The sequence below is a fragment of the Pongo abelii genome, chromosome 11, assembly GCF_028885655.2.
Source record: "Pongo abelii isolate AG06213 chromosome 11, NHGRI_mPonAbe1-v2.0_pri, whole genome shotgun sequence".
Taxonomy (NCBI): Eukaryota; Metazoa; Chordata; class Mammalia; order Primates; family Hominidae; genus Pongo; species Pongo abelii.
This window is the reverse complement of record NC_071996.2, coordinates 95,534,782-95,556,378: the sequence shown is the minus strand read 5'-3', so window position 1 is coordinate 95,556,378 and position 21,597 is coordinate 95,534,782. Positions and strand designations below refer to the sequence as shown.

At 33.6% G+C, this 21,597-nt stretch overlaps 1 long non-coding RNA gene across 1 annotated transcript; it reads left to right on the top strand.

The window, feature by feature from the left end:
- Nucleotides 1–830: 830 nt before the first annotated feature.
- LOC129058075 (uncharacterized) lies at nucleotides 831–21,067 on the top strand. The gene is made up of 4 exons (XR_008522920.1): nucleotides 831–1,066; nucleotides 1,151–1,337; nucleotides 3,835–3,978; nucleotides 20,887–21,067. It is a non-coding gene; the product is annotated as an uncharacterized LOC129058075 (long non-coding RNA).
- Nucleotides 21,068–21,597: the final 530 nt, after the last annotated feature.

Genomic DNA, 21,597 nt, shown 5'->3' with positions numbered 1-21,597 from the left:
CATACAATTTTATAAATTTGAGATTTGTCTTCTTATTCCTGAGTTTTAATAGTTATTTTTTAATTTGGGATATGAATCCTTTATCAGATATATGTTTTGAAATATTTTATACCTCTTTGTGGTTTGTCTCGATTTTTTCATCAGTATCTCATAAAGTCCAGCTTTAATAAAGTCCAGCTTCTCAAAGTTTTTGTCAATTCTTGATCTTTTGCCTTTCCATATAGACTTTATAAATATTTTGCTAATATTTACACAACAGTTTGCTAGGATTTTGAGGAGGATTGTGTTAAGTCTATTGGTCAAGTTTGGAAGAATTGACATCTTAGCAATATTGGCTATTCTATTCCATGAATATGGAATGTATCTCCATTTATTGAGAACCACTTTGGTTCTTTTACTAGAGTTCTCAAGTTTCCAACATATACACTGTGGACATATTTTATTAGATTTCATGTGTGTGTGTGTGTATTATACATGGCATATAAAAATTTTCAAAATGCAGTTGTTTATTGCTGTTGTGTGGCCCCATCCACTGTGTTTAAAGCCAGCAGTGAAACATTCAAATTTCTCTCCTGCTCTGTAATTTCTGCTTCTATCATCATGTTGCCATCTCGAACTGAACCTCCTGCCTCCTCATATGGACCTTTGTGACTGCATTGCTCCCATTCAGATAAACAAGTATAATTTTCCCGTCTCAAAATTGTTAAATGCATAACATGTTCAATGTCCCTTTTGTCATGTAAGATAGCATAACAGGTTTTAGGGATTAGGACATAGGCATCACTGGGCAACCATTATTATGTCTATCAAATCTTGTATCCTGTGACCTTGTTCTATTCCCTTGTAGCTTGTAGAAGAGTTTTGCTCTCGTCAATCCTTTGGGATTTTATATATAGATATCATGTTATCTGTGAAAAATAGTTTTATTTTTTGCTTACCAACCTGTATGCTTTTTTATTATCTACTGTACTAGCCAGTAATAACAAGACAATGTGGAACAAAAGCAGCTAGAGAGAATATCCTACCATGTTCAAATCTTAGTTGGAAAGTATACAGTTTCGTACTAGTAAGTATGATATTAGCTGTAGGTTTTTTTGTGTGGCTGTTCTTTATCAAATTAAGGGAGTTCCCTTGTATTACAAATTTGCAGGAGAGGAGAAAATTCTGCTACCATGCTAGCTTTGAAGATGAAGGGAGTGGCCGTAAGCCAAGGAACGCAGGCTGCTTTTGAAAATTGAAAAAGGCAAAAAAACAGGATCTCCCCTGTGGTGTCCCCTCTAAACTCAAGAAGGAAGGCAGCTTTGAAGAATCATTTTAAACTTCTGACATCTACAATGGTAAGGGAACAAATTTATGTTGCTTTATGCCACTAAGTTTCTGGAAACATTACAGCAGGATTAGAAAAGTAATCATTATTATCACTTATTTTTTATCTTTAGCAAATTCAGAGCTATTGGATTATCTCCTTTTTAAGTTTTGATACTTTGTGTCTTTCATGGAATTCACCCATTTAACCTGTTTTCAATTTTGTAGAAATGAAGGCATCCATTTTATTCTTTTATTATCCTAGTATCTATGGAATTACTAATGATGATAACTCTTTTATTTCTGATATTGGTAATTTATATATCCTCTCTTTTTTCTTAGTTAATCTGGCTTGAAGTATATCAATTGTATTAATCTTTACAAGAACCTGTTTTGGGTTTTATTGATTTTCTCTAATTTTGGTCTCAATTTTATTAATTTCCATTCCATTTTTTTATTTCTTTTCTTCTGCTTAAATCGCCCTTCTTTTTCTAGTCTCCTAACATGGAAGTTTAGGTTATTGTTATTAAATATAGAGGGGGGAGGGGAGGATAGGGACAAGGGGTGAAAAACTAACTATATAGAGTACTATGATCAAGACCTGGGTGACAGAATTATTCATACTCAAAACCTCAACTTCACACAATTTATGCAGGTAACATACCTGCACATGTACCCACTGAATCTAAAATAAAAGTTGACTAAATAAACACATCTTTCTTCTCTAATAATATGTGCTTTTTAGGTTATAAATTTCCCACCAAGCACTATTTTCGCTGTATCCAAACACTTCGAAAAGTTGAATTTTTAATTTTCGTTTAGTTCTAATTTTTTAAAAATTTATCTTAAGACTCCTTTGATTTATATGCTATTTAAAAATATGTTAGGATATCCATCCATCTTTATGTTACTGATCTCTAGTGTAATTCCACTGTGTTGAAGAACATACTTTGTATGCTATCTGTTATGTTAAATTTGTTAAGGTGTGCTCTATAGCCCAGACTGCAGTCTGTCTTGGTGAATGTTCCATGAGAGCTTTGAGAAAATGGTTTATTCTGCTGTTGTTTTAAGTATTCTATAAAATGTCAGTTAGATCAAGTTGGTTGACAGTGCTGTTAAGATGAGCTATATTCTTACTGATTTTCTACCTGCTTAATTTATCAATTAATGAAAGAGGGTCGTTGAAGTCTCCACCTATAATGGAATCCTATGTTTCTTTTCGCAGTTTTATCAGTTTTTGCGTCACATATTTTGACATTTGATTATTTGGTGCAAATACATTAAGGATTATTAAGCCATCTTAGAGTACTGACAACTATACCATTTTACAATGCCCCTCTTTATCCTTGATAATTTTCCTTGTTTTGAATTCCGCTTTATTGGAAATTAGTATAGCTGCTTTGTCTAGTTTAAATGTGGTATATCTTTCCAGATGCATTTTATTTAAGCTATCTAGGTCTCTATACTTAAAATGAGATTTTGTAGAAAACATATAGTTACCTTAACATACATTCACTCTGACAATCTCTGTTTTGTACTTGATATATTCAGACCTTTCACATATTAAGCAACTATAGGCATAGTTGGATAATATCCATGACACATATAACTGTTTTTACTCATTGCACTTTAAAAATTTTTCTCTTTTTCATCATTATCTTATTTTAATTGAACATTTTATATACTTCTTTTTCATTTCATTTCTTAGCATTTAAAGCATACTTTTTATGTTTAAATGTTCGTACTAGAGTTTGTAACACACATTTTTAACTAATCTAAACCTGTCTTCATATAACACTCTGACATTTCACATGTAGTACAGATAACTTATAAGAGTATTCCAAATTCCTCACTCCTATTCCTTATGACATTACTGCCATTCATTTTACTTACCCATGTGTTTTGGCACTGATACACTGTTAATAGAATAATTTTAAACAGTTTCCAAGTAGAATTAAAAATAAGGAAAAAAACTTTATTTTTCTTCATGTCTTCACTTACAGTCTTTCTTTATTTAGATCCAAATTTCTCACCTACATCATTTTTATTCTACCAGAGGGCTTTAAATATTTATTGCGTGGCAGGTCTAATGAGAATGAGTTGTCTCAGTTTTTGTCTATTTGAGAACAGTTTTATTTCTTTCATTTTGAAGAGTAACTTCATTAGATATAAAATTCCCAATGTTGTTATTATTTTTTCTTTCAAGGCTTTAAATATTGTACTCCACTTTCTTCTTGATAGCGTGACTTCTCAGAAAAAGTCTACTGTAATTTTTACCTTTTTATTCATTAGGTATGGCGTCTCACACCCCCAACCTCGAATCCGTTGAAGATTTTTTCCTTGTCTTTGGTTTTCTGTGGTTTGAAAATGGTCTGCTGCTACAGACTGAATTGCATCCCTCTAAAATTTATACGTTGAATCCCTAAGTCTCAGTGTGATGGTATTTGGAGATGGAACTTTTGAGAGATAATTAGGTTAAATGAGCTCATGAAGGCAGGACCCTTACGATGGGATTATTGCCCTTCCTAGAAAAAACAACAGAAAACTTGCGTTTCACTCTACCATGGGAAAACACAGCAAGAAGATAACCAAATTCTGCCAGCCAGGAAGACAGCCCTCACCAGAATCTCACCTCACTGGAACCCTGAACTTGGACTTCCAACCTCTCAAACTGTGAGAAACAAATTTCTGTTCTTTAAACCACCAACTCTATGGGATTTTGTTGTAGTAGCCTGAGAAGATTAAGACATATGAACAGGTGTAGGATGTTCTTAAAATGTATCCTGCATGAATTTCTATAAAATTCCTGATTCTTTGTTCTCGTCTCTGATGTTAATTTTGAATAATTCCCAGCCATTTTTACTTACTATGATAAATCTCTTGAACTTGTCCCACACATCTTGGATGTTCTTTCTGGAATTTTTTTTTTTTTTTTTTTTTTGAGACAGAGTCTTACTCTGTCACCAAGGCTGAAGTGCAGTGGCACGATCTCGGCTCACTGCAACCTCCGCTTCCCGGGTTCAAGCGATTCTCCTGCCTCAGCCGCCTGAGTAGCTAGGATTACAGGCATGTACCACCATGCCCAGCTCATTTTTGTATTTTTAGTAGTGATGGGGTTTCACCATGTTGGTCAGGCTGGTCTCCAACTCCTGACCTTGTGATCTGCCCACCTCAGCCTCCCAAAGTGCTGGGATTACACTCATGAGCCACTGTGCCTGGCCTCTGGGTTTTAATATATTTTGTTTGTTTGTTTGTTTTATCTTTGCATTTCAGTTTGGCAAGTTCACTAATTTTTTCATTGGCTTTGTTCAGTCTAATAATGGCCCATCAATACTGTTTTCAATAGTTTATGTCCTTGTCTCTTTTACAGTGTTTTTGATTTCTAGAAGTTCTTTTTGAATTCTCTCAGACTTATCATCTCTCAATTTACCTTACCCATGTTGTTGCATTTTGCCTTTCCATTAGAACCCTTACCATGTTAAATCATAGTTATTTTAAGTTTCTCTCTAAGTCCAACATTTCTGTCATATATGTGTCTGCTTCTGATCGTTGAATTTTCTCTTCAAACTATATCTTGCCTTTTGCATGCCTTGAAAATTTTTGTTAAAACCTGAGCGCTGTGTATTGAGTAATGGGAAAATAAAGGGAATAGACTTGCACTATAAAGTTTTACATTAACTTGGCTAAGAGTTAGGCTGTATTTAATGTTTGCTATATGCAGAGAGGCTTCAATTTCCTCATGTATCACTGTTTTTGTTTCCCCTGCTTTTTGAGTTTTCTCTAATAACTCCCACATAAGTCTGCTTGTAGCTCTTTCTCTTGAAATCCTCTGTAATTATGCTGAGATCCTGTTAAGGTAGTGTTAAAGTGTCGGGTAGGAAAATCTCAGTCTTTACATGGACTTATGACCCTGGGTTATGACCCATATAATAGTTTCTTACCTTTTATCATCCTTAGATGAGACAGGCAGTCTAGGGAGTGCTGGACAGAACAAAGACAGATTTGTGCTTACAAGGACACCAGATATTTGATAGACGTAGATAAACATAAATAAAGTGTGAAGTTTTCAACAATTGTGTTGGGTGCTTTTTAGCTATTAGCTTCCTATAGCTGCAGTAAGAAATAAACATAAATTTGTTCACTTGAAACAATAGAAATTTATTCTCTCTCATTCTGGAGGATGGAACGTGCTAGCACGGCCATACTCCCTCCAAAGGTGTTACTGGAAAGGGGTCTGATCCACACCCCAAGACAGGATTCTTGGATCTCGTACAAGAAAGAGTTCAGGATGAGTCCATAGAGTAAAGTGAAAGCAAGTTTATTAAGAAAATAAAGGAAAAAATAGAGGGGCTACTCCATAGCCAGAGCGGTAACATGGGCTGCTTAACTGAATACACTTATAGTTATTTCTTGATTATATGCTTAGCAAGGTGTGGCTTATTCATGAGTGTTCCGGGAAAGGAGTGGGGATTTACCTGAACTAAGGGTTCCTCTCTCCTTTAGACCATATAAGGTAACTTCTAGAACTTGCCATGGCATTTGTAAACTGCCATGGTGCTGGTGGGAGTGTCTTTCAGCATGCCAATGTATTATAATTAGCGTATAATGAGCAGTGAAGACAGCCAGAGGTCACTTTCATCACCATCTTGATTTTTATAGGTTTTGGCTGGCTTCTTTACCACATCCTGTTTTATCAGCAGACTTTATGACCTGCATCTTATGCCAACCTCCTATCTCATCCTGTGACTGAGAATGCCTAACATCCTGGGAATGCAGCCCAGTTAGTCTCAGCTTTACTTTACCCAGCTCTTATTCAGGATGAATTCAGTCTGGCTCAAACACCTCTGACAAAGGGTCTATGGGAGAATACTTCTGTGCCTCTTCTAGTTTCTGATGGCTCCAGGTGTTGTCTGGGTCAGGTAGCATAACTCTAATTTCTGCCTCCGTCTTCACATAACATTCCCCTCTGTGTGTCCTCTCCCCTTCTCTTTTCTTATAACGATACTTGCTATTGAATTTATTCTTGATCCTTAATTACATGTGTAAATACCTTCTTTTCCAATAAAGTCATATTCACAAGTTCTAGGGATTAGGATTTGCACATACCTTTTTTGGGGAGCCAAAATTCCACACAGTATAATACCAACATAGAAAACCAAATTATTTTTCATTTCACCCTGTATTTCAGGTTGATTAGTTACCTAAGTGCAAAAAAGAGAGTATAAACATGAGTTATATTGTAAGATAATATATTTAAAATATCAGAATATGAAAGAATTTACTAAATAATATTCATAAGGAAAAATATATAAACAATCTTGATAAATTTGAGTATATTATAATTAAAAGTTTTGTTTATTAAAGAATACTATGAAAAGTGAAAAAAAATGGAGTCTATGTCCATAATACATAGTGAAGTATATCACATAAATAAGAAAATTATAAGCAACTAAATATAATAACATGTTAAACTTAGGAATAGATTCCTGACAGAGGAGGAATTGCAAATGGCCTATAAACATATGAAATATTGTTAAATTCATTAGTAACCAGAAAAGCACACTTGAAAACTGCAACATAGTATCACTGCACAACTATTAGATTTGCAAAATAAAAGCTCTGAAAATGCTGAGAGTGGCTTGATATGGGGCTACATAAATTTTCATGGAGTGTTAGTGTGAGTAGAAATTCATGTAATCTCTTTGGAACACCTTTTGGCATCACCTACAAATATGATTAAATACCCTTTTATTTATTTTTCCTTTTCATATCTAGTGGTAGTAAAAAAAATTGCCACAAAGCAGAAACAGCTGAAAAGAAGAACCTACAATAGGATTTACTCACCTATTGGAAAAAAAAAATTGAAGCCTCTGTTTCTACACATTGAACTATAGAGGTGGTTCAAAACTCAAGGACATCCCACTTGGGGAATTCTATTTATACACAAACTTGATGATCTGAATCCAGTTAAGGGATATGCAACACCTCAAAGGAGAGCAAATAAACTAAATTTTATTTAAAATATTGTATATATTAATGACTGAATTTTGTTCCTTTCTCTCCCCAAGTCCTCCATTCACTTCCATATTTATCATTAGATCAGGTTACAAAAAAGTGAAGACAATGTATATAAATTTAGCCTTCATCTCTACATTGAACAGGAAAGAAAAACTATTTTCAATGAAAATAATATCAAATTGCCATATTACATCAGAGTAAATATACTGTCAACACAAGGCCATCAAAGCATGTACAAAGTTAAAAGAATGAGTAACTACTTAAATACATGCAACCAATGTGTCAAAGGCAAATTTCAAAACCTAGAAAAAATATATCTTATGGAATAAAAGGAAATTTGTCATAATTTTTATATCTTAGAATATATTAATAAATATTAAATTTAATATAACAAGAGTTATAGAAAATAAAAGAAGAAATTAAAGACCTAATAATGAAATAGACAAAAAGTTATTTTGAATTAATAAACAAATTAAAACAGGAACGAACTAAATAGGCACCACTAAAAATCAAGTTATTACCAAAAAAAAAGATGACTTAATCATAACATGCTGAATAAAGTTGTGTTAAAAGCAATTAGAAAGAGACTGAAACACGTAAAATAAAAAGCCATATAATGTATGCCTCTAAATGTGAGAATAATAAAAAATCAATTCATAACATTGAAAATATGTAAAGTCAATGCTGTAATTCTATATTTTTTCCTAGCTGCAAAAATAATTGAATCTCACGCAAGACTGATTTTATAGAAAATTTTTATTTTAAAAGTGTTCAAAAGAGTTATGTAACTTCATTAATTTATTGGACTTTCTAATTACGAAAACAATTCTTCAATCATCAGGACAGAAAGGGCATTGCTTTATTAGGAAAAAAATAAGTAAGACTGACCCCCAAATTACCTACAGCAAGGTGTAATGCCAGAAGATGGCAGAACAATCTATAAAGTTTTCAGTGAAACCCTGAACCACGTACACTACAACAAGCTACAGTTTTTGACAAATAAAAAGACGACAGGTAGACATTCCAAAACACGAATGAACTGGTGGAATAAAAAAATGAGATGTTCTGTAGGTATTAATTTCAAAATCTATGCAATTATCTGATTACTAAAAATAAAAAATTGAGGAATGGGAAAGCCGTGCTAATAGGCCAGTAGTGAACACTAACTCATTAAAAAAATAGAATTAGTAATAGCCACCTGTAAGAATCATAGAGGACAGAAAACAAATGTTAAAAACAGTGCATAAATAATAACCTATATAAGTGAATAATTGAGGAAAAAGTTATAGGTCGTAATTAAAGCTCTCAGATTTCATAGTTGGAATTTCTTGATTATTTCTCAAGCTATTTACTCCATTTCAATGTTATCTGTATGTTTTACATGCAGTTTATTTATTCATGTCTCCATCTTCCTATTCCTCCATGCATTCTATAATGTATGTATTCTATCTATGAAGATAAATATTTCTGCAAACCTTCTTAGCCAATATTAACGATGCTTACCTATGAATGGCAGGATTTGTATTTTTTATATAATTTTTTGAGTTATGTGAAAACTGCATTGAGTGTGTCATTTTTTACACAAAGGGCTTTTGTTAAAATGTAAAGATTGAAGGCAAAGATATTCAAATATATTGACGATGGCTAAGCCTGTCTAGTGGAGACGGATGATTATTTTTTTCTTTACTTTTTCCATAAATTTATATATCTGCAGGCATATATATTTGTTATGAATAATGATAATAGAATGGTTTAAAAGAAAAACTGAACAGTAGTGTGTTTTCTATTCTTTCAATACTCTGTTCCTTGCAAATCTCAAGTATTTTATATTAAAATCCATACCCACTTTCCATATAAGATATATAGATTTTAAAAGGAATTAGGAAATGACTTTATTCAGTGGCAGTGAGGCAGTCCAGTGAGACTGTCCTCTGAGACCCGGCATATCTGCTTGTAACCCTACATCAGATCACATATGCAACTACTACATCTAAACATAAAGATGGGGTTTATCTCTAATGTGATACATGTGCACAATTTTCAGTAGGAAATAAAGCAATCTTCTGTGATAAGTATTTATATATTTTCTTCCTTTACAGTGTTTCCAGGAATCAGTTTTGTTTTTATTTTATACCTTAAAATGGTGATATATTTATCTAACAACTATTTTCAATTCTTATGGTCACATCAAGTCAAACAATTGAATTCAAAGAAAAGAAACGCTCATGAACATCCTGTTTTATTAATTAATTAAATGTTGGAGGTTTTGCTGCAAATAAGGGCACAATACAGGGTATAAAACATCAGGAATGGAATTTATCCATGACATCAATAAAATTCATTATGAATTAGAACTTAAGAAGGATTTAAAATATACTTTAAATAGTGAGCACTGACATTCAGGGCTATTTCATTCCTTTTTAATCCAATTCTTAACAGCCTGTAGCAGCATTTCAGAAGCACTACAATTCCTGCCAATAACCTTTCTACGAAAAATAATTTCAGTCAGCATTATCACTCAATGTAACCAACAGAAACCAGAAATCCACTTCAAATGTCCTTCAAATAGCTAGAAGATGAATTCAAGGGGATACAAAACGTAAAACTCAGAAGATGAGGCCTGACTTTGATACTTAGTTGGTCTGATAGAGTAATTTTGTCTCCATATAGATCTCACTGTATAAGAAAAAGGAGGGGGAAAGGAAGCTGTAATGTGTCACCTTATCTAAATAAGGTACCTGTCATTTCTGGAATTATGTTTAAACTATGATAGATGTTCTTATTCAACAAAAGAATCCCTTTTCTCCCTAGAAAACAGATTTTAAAAGGAGAAAGTAGTGTAAATAAACTATATTTTCTCACTGTAGATGCTATGAACAATGGACGCTTAAGCCGTGATTAAAGAGAGCTCAGAATTTAGAGGGTGAGATCAAATCCTCCACAGGACCAAGCAAGGGAACGGTTTCCTTTAATGTGCCACACTGGTTTATTTTTCCCCCCCTTGTTGCACTACCTTTAAATTGCTCACAATATATTTTTTTAAATTCATTTGATCTTTTTTTTTTTTGCTTTTATGATAGAAATTGGAGCTCTTATTTCTTTTTACAGAAAACAATGTATGCTAAGTTGTAAAAGTATAACTAATTATTTAATTCTCTGGTCAGAGATAGAAAGAAATGAAGCCATTCTTGTTTAACAGAAAGTGAATGGTAAACAGTACGGGGAGATCATTATTTTATGTTGTTTCCTTTTATTTCTGGTAACAGCATCTGGTTGAAAGTGTGAATTAATTAGAGCTCCCTTTGCTTAACCACATTTTCTTTAACAGTGATGATCAGTGGACAAGTGACTCACAATTTGCCAACCTTAATTCCTCACCTTCTTGCTTCTATGAGGTTGAAGTTTCATGTATAACCCAAGCCAAGTCACATAATTACCTTCTCGAATTTTCAAAACTGGAACACAGACCAGGGGTAGGCGAGTTGGTAAGGAATGTGAGACCACAGTTTTTGGTAGCCATGATTATATTGAAGTCTCCACTTTGCCTAAGCAAGTTTAAAACAGATTTCTGCTGCTCACAACTGGATGCCTCAAGACTAACACAGATTTCTACCGCTTATAACTAGAAGTCTCAAGTCTAACACATGTACTACTGAATGCATATCATTTTTGCAACATCATAAAGTCAAAAAATCATAAGTGATACCATTGTAACTTGGGGACTGTCTGTGTTGAAAACACAATTAACAAAAAGGCCAATATTATATATAGCTATACACTAAAAATATGGATTCCGCTGTGATTTTCATCTTAGCATTTTAATACCCTTCATGTCAACTAAAAATTTTACGTATATCACTTAATATGGCAAAGAAAACTTATACGTAAAAATGTTTCTTTCATTAAATCTCACAATTTCACCATATTGCAGATTAGTTGTGATTGCTGTTACCCTCTTTTACTTCAAACTGTGTATACAGGTAACCCCTTACCTATATACACATTACGTTCTCAGTGTCTTAGAGAGATGCAAGAATACAAACTCAGTTCTATTTCTGCTGTAATCAGCCTGATTATATTATTCTTTCTTTCTTCTCTGATGTCTTATTTTATCTCTTAACTTCTTTACCTATGCTGTTTCCTCATCTCCTTTCTTCCTCTTCTTCTTCTCTTCCTGTTACTCCTTCTCCTCCTTCTTCTTCTCCATTTTTTATCTCTCTCTCCCTCCCTCCTCTCCTTCCATTCTCCTCCCATTCCTCTTTCTATATATCCTCTTGTGTTTTTCATACACTTTCATACAATTAAATAGAAGATAATATGAGCTTCTGAAACAACAAATAACAAGGAAAAATGTAGTAGCTTTACATAATTCACCCACACATTCTGTGCAGTTCTTTCTTCTCCTATTCTCTCTCTCTCTTACACACACACATATACACATACTCATGCATTTTAGCAGAAACCTGTACTTTACATACATGAATTTAAACTACTGGCCTAAAACAAGATAAAATAAAAATATAAGAACAGAACTCAAGAACATGCATAGGAATATAAAACTGTCTACCAATCAACAGTCTAAAATTCAAAATATTTGCCATATAATAAAAATTGTCCATCATACAAAGAGGCAGAAAAATATGAACAATAATAAAAAGAAAAACAAATGAAGAGTGATGGTATATGTTTTAGATGTTTGAGATAATATATTAACAGTGGATGAGAATAACAGGAAATTAAGATTTACAGGAAAAAATGATTAGTGAACTTAAAGATATAACCATAGAAACAATTCAAAATTAAATACAAAAGAAAAAAAAAAAGACTGAAAAAAAAGAACAAAGCCTGTGGGGGCCATAAACAGCTTTAAGTAACCTAATATATATACACTTGGCTCCTTGAATGAAGGAAAGAGGTGGCAGAAAAAAATTTTGAAGAAATAATGCTCCAAATTTTGTAATTTTGGCGAAAACTATAGTCACATTTCCAAGAGAAAGAACAAACTCCAAACACAAGAAATATAAAGAAAACTACACCAAGGGACATTATAACTAATTACTTAAGCCCAGTGAAGAAAAGACAATTTTAAAAGTAGCCACAGGAAACACACACACACACACACACACACACACACACACACACACATAGAGAGAAAATTTTTTCAGACCTACATTACTGAAAACTTGCCCTATAAAAACTGTAAAAAGAAGTTCTCCAGGTGGAAGCAATACCAGATCAAAATCAGGATCTATACAAACGAATAAAGAAAATGAGACTTAACTATTGGGGTAAATATAAAAGACAGTATTTAGATCTCTTAAAGAAAATTGTTTAAAACAGAAACAATGTAGTCTGAGTTTCATAACGTGAAAATGTAAAATGTTATCAAAACTTCACCAAGTCTAGCAAGAGGAAATCAAAGTATACTCTTATAAGGCTGTTACAAAATACAAGAATGGCATATTAGTTTAATGTATATGGTAATAAGACAAATGCATACAAAATAAGCCCTAATGATACAGGGTGGGGCAGGTGAGTGCTGGGTAGAGAAGAGCAGGGTACCTGGTGAGGGCTCCACCCTTGGGTCTGTGCCCACAGACCTAAGTGAGGACAGACACTCCTGTTTTCACGCCCAAATGTTGAATTTTCCCGCACCACTCTAGCCCACCATGCACCCCATCCTGTGCCTATAAAAATCCCAAGACCCTGGTGGGCACACACACAAACGCTGAACATCGAGAGGAACACACCGGCAGAACACAGCTACAGATGCCCGCAAGCCATTGAGGGCAGAATGACATAGAATGACGTGGACCCCAACTTTGGGAGGCTGAGGCGTGCAGATCATCTGAGGTCAGGAGTTCAAGACCAGCCTGGCCAACATGGTGAAACCCCATGTCTACTAAAAAAATACAAAAATTAGCCGGGCGTGGTGACACACGCCTGTAATCCCAGCTACTCGGGAGGCTGAGGCAGGAGAATCTCTTGAACTTGGAAGGCAGAGGTTGCAGTGAGCCGAGATTGTGCCACTGTACTCCAGCCTGGGTGAGAGAGTGACCGACTCTATCTCAAAAAAAAAAAAAAAGACATGGACACTGAGAGGAATTCCACTGAGGCTGGCTGGAAGACAGCCTGGCTGCTGAGTTGTCCAACTTTAGGGGAAGACCACCTTTCCACTCCATCCCTCTTCTGGCTCCCCATCGATCTGCTGAGAGCTACTTCCACCACTCAATAAAACCTTGCACACATTCTCCAAGCCCACCTGTGATCCAGTATTTCCAGTACACCAAGACAAGAACCCTGCGATACAGAAAGTTCTATGTCCTTGTGAACAGGCAGAGGGTCTAATTGAGCTGATTAATACAAGCCGCCTGCAGACACAAAACTGGAAGAGCACACTGTAACACACCTGCACTGGGGCTTCCGGAGTTGTAAAAGCTCAACCCTATACGCTGTGGTGGCTTGGAGCCCAAAGATGCTCCCCACAACCAGCCCATCTGCATGCTCCCCCTAGGGGTTTGAGCAGCTGGGCAGGAAAGAAGTGAGCCACATCCCTGTCGCACACCCTGCAAGGGAGATAAAGGAAACCTCCTCCCGTGTCACTGACATAATCACTAAGCAACAGAAAAAAATTAAGAGTTATAGCCAATAAGCCAATAAAGGAGATCAAATGATCAGATAATGAAAAGTACTCAAAAGAAGGCAGAAAAAGAAGAAAGTGAAAACAAACAAACAAAAATCAGGTATAAGGAAAACAAAATAGCAGAATAATACATTTCCATCCAACCCTATCAATAATCTCATTAAATGTAAATGATCTAAAAATACCAATTAAAAGTCAGAGAAATGTTGATTGAATAAAAATATCCATACCTAACAGATTACCTGAACAATCCAAATTGAATTTTTAATGCTTTAATTTCAGATTTCTTTCTACAAAGAAAACTCCAAGCCCGATGGCTTCTCTGGTGAATTCTTCCAAATATTAAAAGAAAAAAATGCCAATTCTACAAAAATTCCTTCAGAATTTGTAGAAATAATAATATATTTTATTAACCAAATATTTCTAAAATATTTTTATCTTGACATGCAGGCCGGGCACGGTAGCTCACACCTGTAATCCCAGCACTTTGGCAGGCAGAGGCAGGTGGATCACCTGAGGTCAGGAGTTCAAGACCAGCCTGACCAACATGGAGAAACCCCATCTCTACTAAAGATACAAAATTAGCCAGGGGCGGTGGTGCATGCCCGTAACCCCAGCTACTCAGGAGGCTGAGGCAGAAGAATCGTTTGAACCCAGGAGGCAGAGGTTGCAGTGAGCCGAGATCACACCATTGCACTCCAGCCTGGGCAACAGGATCAAAACTCCATCTCAAAAAAAAAAAAAAATTAAGGATTCTTTTTGTGTGTGTAGCTATAATATCGTTCAGCAGACATCTAAATAATTTCTATATATTAATTCATGAATATGTTTCTAGTAAAAGTCATTTTAAGTGAAAAACTCACAAATCCACATATTATATTTAAATAGTTACATGTTAAGAGGCAGTATAGACTAATGGCTAAGAATCCAGTGTCTCAAGCTAGATCGCCTGGTTTCTAAGCCACTTTCAGAGTTTAGTAGCTGATGCCCCTTGACCTCGATTTTCTTTCTGTAAAATCAAGATCAATAATAGTACCTAATTCATAGATCACAATGTACATTAAACAAGTTAAATATATAAGCCACAAGACTAATATTTGTCTCATAATAAGCTTGTATTAGTATACATTATTATATTTATCCATTAATACAAAGTATTTCTTCCCTGAGGACTCTTATTAACAAAAACAACAACACTAACCAGAAAAGCCCTCAGAAACTAATTTAAAAACAAAAGACAGTAATTGTTTCTTCAAATTTTCTGTATAAGTAAAAGAAAGTTGAAACACATAGTGTATTAAGAATATTTTTTATATATCCTTAATTTTTTCTATTTCTCCAAACCATTTCCAAACACAATCTGCCTATACATTTCTAGATTTTTTTCATTTTCTTCTTCTTTCCTAAAAAATATTAAAAAAGGTTGCATGAATAGTTTGTTATTTCCATCTTACCCAGTACGGAAAATTCTAACAGAACAGTTCCTTGAAAGTTCAAAGAATAATTTGGCCAAATCTTGTTTGAACTCTTTGGCTCCAGGAAAGAATGACACTGTCAATCCAATAGGAGGTTTATTCAACCACTTTCTGTGCTAAACTACTACATAGCTTACATTTGTATGTGATGACATGGCTTGTATTATTTCAAAGCCCAGGCTCTGTATATTTTAAAATATATTTAAATGCTTTTTGTGCTGTCAAATAGAAGAGATGGATAGGAGTAAGAAAAATTTTTTTTCTTATCTCCTTTGTTGACATTTTAAATGTTCTGAGTTTGGTGGATTTTAGAATATGACATTATGAGGTTCATTTAGCTATTTGAAATGGTAATTAGGAAATTGGAAGTTGTACCAAATCATGTTATTTAACTTTAATTATAATTCTCACTGTCTCAACTGATAAGTTATTAGACTAAAACATTCCTTAAAATACAAAATGGAAAATACTTATTACTCTAATCTGCTCTTCATATTCCCAACTTGTCATTTTGGAGGAGGTGGAATTGTTTGTAAGAGCGTCAACTGAGTTAAGGATGTAAAAAGACTAGGAAAATTAAAATTGGGGCACATGACAGCTAAGATGAGCAGGCCCAGAAAAATTTTATTTCAAATGTTGCTTCTTGCAAAGTAATTGTTTAAGGAAAACATTGAATCTCAACAAAGAGATTAATTTTACACTCAATTGTAATTCTATAAGTTGTAAACTATAAGGGCAATTGCCACCAATCAGGATAAAGATTAGAGAATAAAAGGCCCAGGACAGGCATGGTGGCTCACGCCTGTACTCCCAGCACTTTAGGAGGCTGAGGCAGGTGGATCTCCTGAGGTCAAGAGATCCAGACCGTCCTGGCCAACATGGTGAAACCCCGTATTTACTAAAAATAAAAAAATTAGCTGGGTGTGATGGCACATCTGTAGTCCCAGCTACTCAGGAGGCTGAGGCAGGAGAATCGCTTGAACCCAGGAGGCGGAGGTTGCAGTGAGCCGATATTGCGCCACTGCACTCCAGTCTTTATGACTTTAAATTATGACTTTAAAAAGTCATAATTTAAAAACTTTAAAACTTTCATAACTTTACAAAGGCAGAGTTTCTGGAAAAATAGAAGAAGATAAGAAGTTGCTATGTGAAAATTTCACTGGCCTGTCTCTTTTATCTCTCCCTCAGCACCAAAGAATAATCTACTCCATAAAATTTCAGATAATATTTAAGGAGCAATGAATGTTGGACTGGTACATGTCATTTCATCATTAGAAAACAAATCTATTTCTTAATTGAATAAAACCAGCCATTTATTTATTTAATCTCTGGAGGAGGTATCACAAACAAAGTTTTCAAAAATTAAATTAAAAAATTAATAGTTGGTGGGATCTGGAATACTGTCTACTATTTGTTATATATGAAAAGTCAAAAATTAATACAAACCAATGAGAAAAAACAACAGGAAAACTGCTGATTAAAGGAATAAGTGAAAAAATTATATTTTCGTATCTATACAATTTTATATAGTCATTGTAATTCTTTTAAGAGTCATGCACCCATTTTGATTCTATCCTCCGAAAAATTCAATTTGGCTTATGCATCCATTTGCATGAAACTTTAGGGATCTTCACATATTAATAAACTCTAGGTTAAAAAGTTCTTGTTTTATTTAAATGAGATGAAGGTGTGTTTCTACCTTCATCAGGGACGATGAATAAGCCCAATTCCCTGAAGACAGAATGTCGTGACTGTATAAAGCTAAATTCATTGCAATCTGCACTTTGTGATATTTCTGTTGATGTATAATAGAGGAGTTAATGTGCCAGAACTTCTAGGACCTTTTGTAGGAGAGAAAATATTTGGATTCATAAAACCTCAGTTGCTAAGATTCCTATAATCTGCTTTAATTTAGTGAGAGTCAAGACAAAATAACCATATGATAGGTTTTTAATGGACATAGTCCTTCTAGGTTGATCTGTACATTATTTTACTTTAATTAACTTGCATAAAACTATCTGGCATATCATTGTGAAGGCAATGTTATTACTAGTGTAAGGTACTGCCCAGAAATTTTATAAAATTTTGTGGAGAACCACGTGGCTCTCTTTTCTTCACATTAAAGTATGATGTGGCCATCTGAGACTTTGTGTTAATAGATGGTAGTACATTTGCCTGGGTCTTCTATAGCAATCAGAAATTGTATTAAATCTAGTAAAAAGCAAAGTTTTAAAAATTAGTTACAATTTTAAATACAGCCCATTTTAGACACGTTAATATGATGTAGATTTTCTCCTCTGGACTCTGGAATCCAGCCACATAATACTCTTTATTATGTGCCTTGAAGTCAAAATACAATCCTGATAAAACTGCAGCAATCACACCTGTGACACCTATAACATCGGACCAGAGCTAAACAGTATAAATTTTAGTTTATCCTTGGAACTCTTTTTTTTTCCATATTTTTTGCAGCATTTTTTCTTTCTATGTGTTTCTCTATGTGACCCATTTTTTCAAAAATCTGTTTCAGAGATATGTTTAGAAAAATAAAGCATAAAATATTTATAAAAATAACTTATGAAATATTTTAATTTTTGGACAGTTTTTCAAGTTAAAATTACTTTTTGACCTATCCATTGACAACATTCAAAATGGATGCTTTAAGAAATGAGAAAAAGATATGGTTTGCAAAAATCATAACCTAGGAGAAAATAAAGAGAATAAAAATGTTTAACATATTGCATTAGGTTTGCAGAACAAGATTTTCAAAGAAGAAAATGAGAGGAAACAATATAAAAGTATTGAAATATATAGTAATTTATAAATTTTACACCATTGTAACTGTAGCCAACTATTATGCTCACTGGCTCTGCCAATACAAAGGTTGCTTTTCAAAATGTACATTCTTATTTGTCTCATTCCAACAAAAGTGCTAGTTGTTCCAAATAGTTCTAGAAAATATAGATGTTCAGGTAACATATAAAAAATGTAGGTAAAATTAGTTACTGTCTGTAAACACAAATTAAAATATATCAGCAAACCGTAAAAATGATCTACACATTTTCAGTGAAATCTTCAGTATAAAACTTCAATTAAATGCCTGAGTATTTTGAATGTGTCAAGGTATTAAACCCTGCAACTATATGTCATAGACTGCATTGTTTATTTCAGATTTCACTATAATGAGGATAATGATGTGAAAACATTAAAGAAATGTACTTTGAAATAGAAAATATATATAGTAGCTTTATATTTACCTGTGAAGTCTCATTTCTAATACCTTATTTCAGTAACTCTGTGAAATAGAAAAGGCAACACAGCTCATGAGGCACATTTTCCATCATCTTGAAACGCACTTTACCCTAGTAATTTATTTTCTAGCTCTACATGCATTTTAAATAACTACTTTGCTAAAACGTGAAAGATGTTAAAAAGTAAAATGAACATATCATGCACTAAAGAAGAATGTGGAGGAAAATTGAGGTCATTTAAATTATTGGTAAGAGGCTTATAACTCATAATGGTGATCATGACAATGAAAAGATGGCAAGGAAACTGGCAGGCAATCTTGGACAAGGTATAGGAATGATGTCATTTCCCTGATTGGGCAACATAAACCCTGAGGAAGCTCTTGTCATTTCTGTAAGTTATATTTTCCAATGTCAAGTCAAAACACAAACCAATCATAAATTATCATAAGAAGTGGTCGGTAAGAGCAAATTAAAATAATAAGACTTTAATTGTTCAAAGATTTTTTTCTAAATTAATCCTTTTGATATCAAAGTACACAAGTTACATTTTCAGAGAATTTGAATTGCCTAAATTCAGCTGTTTAGATGAAATTTAACTTATCATCTCCATTCCAAATTATAGCGGAATTTTTACTTATTCCTTTCAAAATCTACTATTTTTACTTCCGCCCCAGTAGACTTACAGGTTTAATATTTATCACAGTGGTGTTTGAGCTTAAGAATGCTCTATGCTGTAACTGTGGAAAATAAATAATAAAAACGATTGTAGGACACACTGCAAACAAGGATATTTTATTAACTTGGATTAAACCAGTTTCTCACTGGAGTTCAAGCCGCAGTATCAAATAACTACCCCAAAATATCTGACTGAATAGAATAATTCCAATAAATGTCATTGTCCAGGCCACTTAAAATTGAGACACAGTATATTAAGCAGTTTTCTTAAGGTGTTAGAATAAAACTTCAATAATATCAGAAACAGAAATGTAGAGGATGCATGAGGAACTTACTGGATTTTATGACTTCATCATTATGTTATTTATTACTTCTGATAAATAGGCTTGCTTCATCCGAATGCAAAGTAATATATAACCTGGCATTTTTAAAATTTTTGTTTTTTTGGCACGGGAGTATCACAGGAAATTCGAAGGTAAATTTAACACTTAATCACAGTAATTATATTAACTAAAATGTTCGATGCATCATGTTTTGATACAGTATTTCATACTTATTTGTTTTTCATTTATATGTGTGTTATAGAATGCAATTATGAATCTTTTGGAAAATAAATGGAAGAAATAAATCCAATAGCATTGTTTACACAACTTTTTGCTGCTATAATCTGGAATAAATATTAGGCAATTGTTATCATCACTGCCTTCCACAAGTTTAGAATTCTAAACATATAATCTTTCTGTCCATTATTAAAGAACAGTTACTATGTTTCGTTAAATTTTCCTTTATATGTAATGTACGTTTTTGTATATGGGTAACAATTTCTTAATTTTAAATATAATATAGGTTCAAATTTCAAAGAGCTCTGAGTGCTAAAATGAATCTGAAAACATTTTTAAAAATTATTTCTATGTATATCATGGATTTGGAGCCTGCTGTCCTATCTTCAGCCACTTACATTTAGCCAAGCTCTCTGTATTTATATTCTTTAATCTTTTGTAGTGAATTTGTACCTCTATTCCTTAATCATATTTAGAATCTTTTCATAATTCCCTCAAATTTGTCTGTTCCTGAATCTGCATTTGCAATCAACATCAAAATCAAGTATAACAAATTTCTTATATCACAAACCCAGGAAAAGTTTTTCATTTATTGGATTGGTTTTAATCATTGCCTTTGAAAAGTCTCTCCAAAATACTGTCCACTCTGGTTAGTTAGGTTTCTTTCGATATTTTTACTTATCAGGTATTTCCATTTACTGCCTATCTTTGCTTCCATAAAGATGGTTTTTATTTCAGCCTTAAGACTAATCATTTTAACTGCACTTTATATATTTATACTGTTATCTACCTATTTCTTAGTTTAGTAGTATTGCATATTTTTGCTCTGATTATTTCTCCTACTCTCTCCTTCTAAAGTGGAAGACAACTTTTAAAATCCTATACAAATTACTTTTTTAATCAATTGAAAAATATTTTTTTTTCAGCATTACTGATATCGCATGCTATTTTTTTTCTAGGATTCTCTAAGTTACATTGCCAAGAAACATGTTTCAAACTTGTCCAGGCATGGCTGTGAGTGAAGGAATTCCTGCATGCAAGTCAAAATACTGGCTGACTTTTAGATGACTGTACTGTTTTCCTGATCTTACTGTTTAATTCAAATCAGATAAGAGAAAAATAAAGACCCTGACTATCTCCATCTCTATCATTTAGGTTTAACTGCATAAGAAACAACTGCAAAACCAGTGGCTAAAAACAATAAAGAATTCTTATGTAATGATGTGGGTTGGAAATTTGTCCTGGGATCTGCTGGACATTGCTTTGCTGCTGTTGCCTTGGCTCACTTGTGCAGTGCCACTCTGCTTGGAACTTCCCTGATAAGCTAGCAGATGGCTTGGGCATTCAGGAAACTGAGCCATGAGTATCCAAAAGCAATGAGAAAGGACATCTACCAATGAGCAATCACTGCCCAAGCCTCTTCCTGTCACATTTAGAAATCTCTTATTATATAAGCCAAAACAAGTTACATAGTCAAGATTTGAGATGGGGAGCTAAACTCTACTTCCTGCTGGGAAGAGTGAAAAAGTCATGTTACAGAGAGCTAAATCCTAATGAATAGTAAATAATAATTTATTAAATTGTCTTCGCCTCTTTTTTTTTTTACCTTCTCTTTATTAGTCACCATCAATTTAGAGGGTGGTACCTTTCTTTAGTAATTCAGTATGCAA